Below are 8,762 nucleotides of genomic sequence, written 5' to 3'. Positions count from 1 at the left end.
ATCTTCTGGTGGCCAGAGAACTTGAACTTGGCCCTGCATAGTGCCTCAATCACACGCTCCTTGATCTGCAGGTGGGTACAGACGGACAAGATGACTTGGCCAAAGTGGACTCTGGCCACTGCACCCTGGGGCTTCCTAACGGCATCCCACATACCTGCCTGGAGCCTAGATTGGGGATATCATGAGGTCAGACATCAATGTCCCCTGAAAAGGACTGTCTCCAAGGTTCCATAGGGCAACCCATCCAATCACCAGGCTGCATACACTACTAAGGAGCCTACTGTTTGCAGCCCTTGCACACTGGGCCCCGAAGGGGAAAAAGCACAAGTTATTAAAATATAAAACACTCTGTTCCAGTTGGGAAATAACCACATTTTTGATGGGCCCCCAAATGCTCTTAACCACCATAAGACCCACTCAGACATCTCCTCAGATAGTTTCCATAATTTAGTAATTAAAGGGGAACAGCCAGGACCCTTGAAGACCCTGCTTTGGCACTACAGCCAGCATTCATTCTGATTTGTCATGTACCAATGGTATGCCAGTGGTTAAGAATTGTATTAGTCCTAGATTTTTCCCTTCCATGTTTTTGTTCATACTATTTTTTCTGCCTTGAATGTTCTCTCTCTTTTCATCTGTTCACCTCGTACCTGTGCATGTCACAAGGAACTGGCTTACACAACTGTGGAAGTTGGAGAAGCAGTCGCTATAAGGCTGTCATCTGAGGCTGGAGCTTAAAGTGCATGTGGCAGGCAGTCAGGAAGGCTGGCACCCCAAGCAGAAGGAAAGGTCAAAACCTTGTGTAATCCTGCCTCTCACCTTGGTGATGAGAGTATTCCTCAGAGGCCAAAAGCCCTTTATCACAGAGCTAAACATACATGGCTGGCCCGGAAGTCAGAAATGCTAAAGGAGGATGCAGGGTGAGGGTGAAGCAATCACAGACCCAGCCGCTGCATCACGCCAGCAAGGTAAGTTAGCAGACCAGCAGTGACTTGTGTGTATTACAAATTGGCTGCTGCTTTCCTTCTGCCATTAGGGATAATCTCCCTCGTGCTTTACCCTAAATAGAAACGTAAAAGAGTGGGCATTCTGGGGAATGTAGTTCAGTCTAGCCAAGTTGACGCCTGAGAAAGCCATCACACCTTGGTATCGAGGCACAAGTCAAGTGCCATCTCCTCCCTATGTCCCTCTTTCTTCTGGCAAGGCTGGAAGTTCTCATTCTCTCCTCTGAGTCCCCAAATCCTACTATCAAAACCATATGGTGGCATTTAACAGGTACCTAGCATCTTCACTGTTAGTCTGCCCACACTATTTCCACCACTAGACTGTAAGCTCCCCAAAGTTAGGATCTGAAGGTAGTTATACTACTTGACACATAGTGAGGAGTTCATAAACATTCATGGAATGATGAACTAACCAACCTGACATTGAGATACTATGCGAAGATTCAAGGGTTGTGTATCCACTATCTATTCCTACAGACCAAATCATCCCCAAAACTTAGCAGCTTGAAACTACCGTAATCATCTCAGTTTCTGAGAGTCATGAATCCAAGAGCAGCTTAGCTGGGTCGTTCTGGCTCAGGGTCTCTGGTGAAGTCACGGTCAAACTATTGGCTGTGGCTGTAGTCATTTGAAGGGGCTGTAGGATCAGTTTCCAATCTCACTTATTTGGTTAGTGACAAAAGGCTTTACTTCTTCATCACATGAGCCTCTCCATGGGTCTACTCACAACATGGTAACTGACTTCTCCCAGAGCAAGGGATCCAAAAGAGAGGTGGTGCCACACTGCCTTTTATGATCACACATTGTGATTTCCACCTTATTCTCTTAGTTAGAAGTGAGTCACTAAGTACAGCCCACACTCAACAGGAGGAGGGAATTACACAGAAGGTGAATACCACGAGGTTTTGATCATTAGTGGCCATCTTGAAGGCTGCCTCAAACAAGTGGAGAAAAAGTAAGACTTTAGGCAGGAGACCATGCCATAGAGTTCTTTCGCTGAACTAAAAATATTAAACTTACTCCCCACTACTTGGTGTGTAGAGTCAGGTTCTTTCCACCCCCACCCCTTTATTCACTTTTTTTTTTTTTTTTTTTTTGGTAAAGTCTACTCACTGAAAATAGGCCTTTAATGTCAAGCCAAAGATTGGATTTTGTGGAAATACTTTCAAAGAATGAGAAGAGGGAATCCAACTTGGATCTAAGCTTGCTCTACAAAAATGATTGCCTTTGCTGCAGCCAAGTTTGATTTAGCCTCTAGAAAATACTGATGAGCAAAGTAACAGCAGTTTTGATTTCACACACACACCATCCTGAGTTTGTCTCATCAAAATAGATATTGTAACCTAGTCTAGAAAGCTCCACTCTACCTTAGCAGTTGGACAATAATAGATACATATGTTGGGTGGCTAATATAGCCAATAATTTATTGAGCATTTACTAAGCACCAGGCATTGTGCTAAGGCCTTTACATGTATTATCACACTTAATTCTCAATCAATCATATGAGGTAGGTATTATTATTCCTCCAATTTTTTTACAGGTGAGTAAATGGTAGCTTAGAGAGATTATAGGACTTAGAAGTTTAGAGACATTACCTACCTAAGCTCACACAGCTAGCTGGTACCAGGCCTAGAACTCTCCATTCTTCAATGCCTCATTACCCTGGTGTCATCATACTTCTATGAGACGCTAGGTGCTTGGGTAGGTATTTTCACTGCCTGCTATTCTCAATAACCTTTTGAGGTAGGTATTATTTTCCTCATTTTGTGGATGAGAAACTAAAGTTCAAAGAAGAGGTCACTTGCGTTAGCCCACACTGTTAACATACCAGCAGCCCAGATCACACCCCACCACTGCGTGACTCGAAAGTCTGTGCTCCTTCTATCACCTTTATTGCCATCTAGCTCAGTGGTTTTCAACTTGCAGATCATAACCTATGAGTGCACAGTGAAGTCAATGAAGGTGTCCCAACCAGCATTTAAAATACTGAAGGGGATATTTCTGTTTTTAATGTTTTGAGGAACCTCCATACTGTCTTCCAGTGTCTGCACCAATTTACATTCCCACCAACAGTGCAGGAGAGATCCTTTATCTCCACATCCTCACCGACACTTGTTATTTCTTTTCTTTGATTCTAGCCATTCTGGTAGGTATGAGGTTATATCTTGTTGCAGTTTTGATTTATGTTTCTCTGATGACTCGTGATGTTGAGCGTCTTTTCATGTGTCTGCTGGCCATCTGTGTGTCTTCTTTGCAGAACTGTCTATTCAGGTCTTCTGTCCATTATTAATCAGATTATTTGTGGTTTTTCTGATGTGGAGTTTTATAATTTATGTATTTTGAATATTAGCCCCTTATTCGATAGATCTTTGCAAATATCTTCTCCCATTCAGTAGGTTGTCTTTTTGTTTTGTTGATAGTTTCCTTTGCTGTGCAGAAGCATTTTATTTTGATGTAGTCCCAATCGTTTATTCTCACTTTTTTTTCCCTTGCCTCAGGAGACATAACTAGAAAAATATTACTATAGCTGATGTCACATGCCTATGTTGTCTGCTAGGAGTTTTATGGCTTCAAGTCTCACATTTAGGTCTTTAATCCATTTTGAGCTTATTTTTGTATATAAAGTAAGAAAGTAAAACAGTATGGATGTTCCTCAAAAAATTAAAAATAGAAATACCATATGATCTCGTAACTCCACTACTAGGTATTTACCCAAAGAAAATGAAAACACTAATTTGAAAAGATATATGGACCCCTATGTTTATTTCAGCATTATCTATAATAGCCAAGATATGGAAGCAGCCCAAGTGTCTAAAGATAGATGAATGGATAAAGAAGATGTGGTACATTTGCACACAGGAATATTATGCAGCCATAAAAAGAACAAAATCTTGTCATTTGCAACAACATGGATGGACCTAGAGAGTATAATGCTAAGTGAAATAAGTCAGACAGAGAAAGACAAATACCAGATGATTTCACTCGTATGTACAGTCTAAAAAACAAATGAATAAACAAACAAAAAGCAGAATCACTGCTTGAATAAACAATCAAAAAGCAGAAACTCTGATGGTTTCCAGAGAGGAGGGAATTTGGGGGGGGGGCATAGGTGAAGAAGAGTGGGAGACACAGTCTTCCTGTTATGGAATGACTGAGTCACAGGAATAAAAGTTACAGCATAGGGAATATAGTCAATGGTACTGTAATGGCGTTGCATGGTAACAGAGGATAGCTACACTTGTGGTGAACATAACATAATGTATTGAGTCGAATCACCATTGTACACTAGAAACTAATGTCATATTTTGTGCCAACTATATTCAAAAAAAATACTGGAGTAAAATAGAATGGAAGGGAAGGAGAAGGGAAGAGAAGAAAAAGAAATGGAAAATATTCGTGTGCATCACACATAGTAACAATAAGCATTGTTTAATGAAAGCTTTATTTCAGTTATGCACATATGTATGTGTGATTGTGTGTGTGTGTGCGTGCGTGTGTGTGTAAAATGTGTTTCTTACTTTGGTTGCCACCAAAAGTATTGGAAAGCCTCTTTCCTAGCTACTCCATCTATTCTTAAGGTCACTGTCAAAGGATAAGCATTGAGGTTTCAATGATAGCTTACCTTCATTGTACACACTTCCTTCTGGTCCTAACCACTTAGAAATGGGCAGTTACAATTCTTGATCCACTTCCCAGTGCCCTTTTCACTAAAATAAAATTGTTAAAGGAAACCATATGCAATTGGTTAACATGATCTCAACTTACCAGCTTTGTGACCTTTGCTGAGTTACTTGACCTTTCTAAAGGTAGCCTCCCTGAGTTTTACTTTTCCCATCCTTAACGTTGGGTAATTATGTGCTCACTTATGTTGCAAGGATTCACTGAGATCATGTGAACTTCTTAGCATAGTTCCTGATACAATTCTTGAATAAGCACCAGCTATTATTACATTATCTACACAGACTGGAGGAGTCTCCGTTGAGAGTCTCACGTTTAAGGAAATGAAGGGGTAAGGAGGGAAATGTATTCTTCTCCAGCCTTGAACCCTCCAACTCCATGAACACAAATTAACATAAGTTTCCATTCTTTCAACTCATTTATCAAATATATCAAATACTTATTGAATTCCTACTATGCGCAGAGACTGGGCTTACTTACAATAACATGAGATTTTAAAGGTAAGACCCAAATTTATAGATGCTTCTTAAAGTTAAGGTATGTTAGAAAAGCAGAGTGATAAATCACTTTGGCACCTTATTTTATGATTGTGGACAAGAGTGATCATCACTTAACTCTTACATGTAAGCTCTGTCAAATGAACTTGAGCGATAATAGCCTCATTTTTTAAAGCTATGTCCACATGGCATCTGATTGATTGAATCGGAGGTCCCCACTTTCCATTTTTATAGCTTAGTTCCTTCTCTCTACATGCCACAATCAGGAGGATTGATTTTCCTTGTACATTGTCTTTTCTTCTCTCCAATTCCCAGGTCCCTCTTTTTCGCTCCCATACCCTTCCCTGACCACTGATTTTCCTCCCCTGTGCTGCCAATTATCTCCAGCCCTGAGCTAGGAGAACCACATTTTTCCCCATACACATTTTCCGTGAGAGTTAGATTAGCAAGAATCAAAGTGTAGGTCTTAGGGGAAAAGAGCCACAGTAAAAGGCCACTGGTTTCTAATTCTATGCCACACATCTTTGCTTTTGGGGGCAGGGAGCTTACCACACAAAAGTTGCCTTTGTGTACTTAAGCTGCATATGTATAACTTAACACTCCTTCCCAAAGGGTCTGCATACACAAGAGCAAGGCCTCAAAACTACTGGTTGACTTTCACTAAACATAAAAATGATGACATTTTAGCCTCTATTAGCTATTAAAAAGTCACAAGCAGTAATGTTTACACTTGTGTGCCCCTTTAAACTTCACAAAATATTTTCACTCACATTTTCTTTTACTTCACATACTTATGCCTCCAGTGCCTCCTAAAGCCAATAAGAACAAGGATTATTTGATGTTACAAGAAACTTCCCTGTGAAGTAGACAGAACAAATATTTTATCCTCCTTTTTCAGACAAGAAAACTGAAGTCCAGAGAGATTGTATCTTGCCCAATTTCATGTCGCTCCTAAAGAGGGAGGTTAATACTGGAGTCAGAGACTTGGGGCAGCCAGCCCTTGTGGATCAGTGCCTGAGACTCAGACACATTCTGTGTCCTGCCTACTTGGGTCATGTACCACTTGGGTACAACTGCACCACTTCTTACAGATCTGGGTGTTAGAAGTCCTTTAGTGATAGAGCTCAGGCCTCTGGCAGCCCCATAATGGTGAAAAAACAGAAACTCTGGGTAGATTTTTCAAGGAAGCTTTGCTATTGCAGCAGCTGGACAATGTTCCTTGTTAATATTTGTCAGCATGATGGCCATATCATTTCACTGTGGTGACAGAGACTCAGGTCCAGAAGTCTATCTAGTTAAAACACCTGGATTCCAGTCTTTCAATGGCTTTGAGAGGGCCCAAAGGGCCTGCTCTTGAGCCTGGTAGGCTTCTAGACAAGATGGTCTTCCCCATCAGGATGTACTGCTAGGCAGTCAGGCATGAGGATGCCCTCAAGAACACTACACCATGGCTCCTCTTCCATCAGTCATGGGCAGCATCCCCGGAAAGCCAGTGATTCCAAAGCCCAAGTATCAGGACCTTGACAAGATGGATTAAGAGGAGGACAGTATGACCTTCCCCGCCATGACCCTTTGGCATTGATAGTGTGAACAAGGGCCCAGTGACGAATGCTAGAGTTACCCATGCCATCATGAATTCTCTGATCACAGAGCAGACCCAGAGGAGCATTCAGTGTTTTGAGCAAAAAGCAGGGCAGAGAGATGCTGAATGCATACTCCACAAAGGCCTTCCCACCAAGGAGATCAAGTACCTCCAAGCAGAAGCTCATCATACATGAAAGCTACACAGTGAAGAGATAAAAGCAGAGAGGCAGGCTGCATCAGCCAGTTTCACCCCCCAGCTCCCCCTAAGCAGAAACCCAGAGACTGGGACACTTCTGGTTCTTCCACAGCCTTACCTGGCCCAATCCTAGCACCATGGATTCTGGAAGTAGGGAATATAGAAACTCATCAGATAAATACAGTTTCTTTGAACTAAGTCCCCTCCAAAAGTTTGATTTGGATTTTGCCACTCAGGCACACAAAGGGGACCAGATGCCCTTTCCAGTGAAACTGGTCCAGACCCAGGCCACTTGCATGGCTGAGGATCCAGCAACATTCAAGCAACCCAAGATGGACATCCCAATTATAAAAGGGAAGAAACAAATGCCACAGACCCATAATCTTAAACTTGAATGTGCTTGTGCCTACTAGGTTCTAGGGCTCTTTCTATTCTAGGGACTCTGTATAGAGAGAGTCCCCTTCCTTATTTCCCTGGAATGAATGAATATATATATATATATTTTTTTAAAGTAAACTCTATACTCAACATGGGGCTTGAACTCAACCCCAAGATCAAGAGTCACATGCTCTTCCAACTGAGCCAGCCAGACACCCTTTTACTGCTCTAATTTAATGTCTGATGAAATGATCTTAGCAGTGATGTTGGGGGCGGGGGGAGGGGAGACTTCATTACCTACTTTCATAACATTTGACTTAAAAAGAAATTTTTTTAGGGGCGCCTGAGTGGTTCAGTCGGTTAAGCGTCTGACTTCGGCTCAGGTCATGATCTCACAATGTGTGGGTTCGAGCCCCGCGTTGGACTCTGTGCTGACAGCTCGGAGCCTGAAGCCTGCTTCGGATTCTGTGTCTCCCTCTCTCTCTGCCCCCGTCTCCCCCCAGCACGTGCTCAGTCTCTCTTTCTCCCTCTGGTAAAAAAATAAAATAAAATAAACATTTAAAAAAAATTTTTTTAATGTTTATTTTTGAGACAGAGGGAGACAGAGCATGAGCAGAGGAGGGTAGAGAGAGAGAGGGATACACAGAATCCTAAGCAGGCTCTAGGCTCTGAGCTGTCAGCAGAGAGCCCAACGCAGGGCTCAAACTCACAAGCTGTGAGATCATGACGTGAGCCGAAGTCGGATGCCCAACCGACTAAGCCACACAGGCACCCCTCATATCATTCAACTTAAACAAGAACTTTGATCATTGTTTATTATATAAATAATATTTGTGTTGCTCCAAAACCCAGGATTTTTTTTAATCCCTTTACTGCTGCAAATGCTCCTAAAAAGCACAGGCAAATCATACAGATGTTCATTGACTGGTTTAGACAATTTTGACCTTCTTGATCCTGTGCTCCTGTACAAAATAAGACTTGGTTGCATTGCTTCCCACAAAGAATGAGTTGGATGTTAAAATGTTGATATCACCCAAAGCAATCTACAAATTCAATGCAATCTTTATCAAAATAACACTAGCATTCTTCACAGAGCTACAACAAATAATCCTAAAATTTGTATGAAACCAGAAAAGACTCTGAATAGCCAAAGGAATCCTGAAAAAGAAAACCAAAGCTGGAGGCATCACCATTCTGGACTTTAAGCTGTATTACAAAGCTTTAATCAACAAGACAGTATGGTACTGGCACACAAACAGACACATAATCTTTGACAAAGCAGGAAAGAATATCCAATGGAATAAAGACAGTCTCTTCAGCAAACGGTGTTGGGAAAACTGCAGAAGAATGACCCTGGACCGCTTTCTTACACCATACACAAAAATAAACTGAAAATGGATGAAGGACCTAAACGTAAGACAGGAA

At 41.7% G+C, this 8,762-nt stretch overlaps 1 non-coding gene and 1 pseudogene across 1 annotated transcript; one reads left to right on the top strand and one right to left on the bottom strand.

Moving 5' to 3' along the window:
• Window positions 1-212: 212 nt before the first annotated feature.
• LOC123593907 lies at window positions 213-347 on the bottom strand. The gene has a single exon (XR_006710592.1). It is a non-coding gene; the product is annotated as a small nucleolar RNA SNORA70 (small nucleolar RNA).
• Window positions 348-6,558: 6,211 nt separating this feature from the next.
• LOC123593852 lies at window positions 6,559-7,379 on the top strand (annotated as a pseudogene).
• The last annotated feature ends 1,383 nt before the right edge of the window (window positions 7,380-8,762 follow it).

The sequence above is a fragment of the Leopardus geoffroyi genome, chromosome D4 (genome assembly GCF_018350155.1).
Source record: "Leopardus geoffroyi isolate Oge1 chromosome D4, O.geoffroyi_Oge1_pat1.0, whole genome shotgun sequence".
Lineage (NCBI taxonomy): Eukaryota > Metazoa > Chordata > Mammalia > Carnivora > Felidae > Leopardus > Leopardus geoffroyi.
Note: the sequence above shows the minus strand (reverse complement) of the source record. Positions and strands in the feature narration are given on the sequence as shown.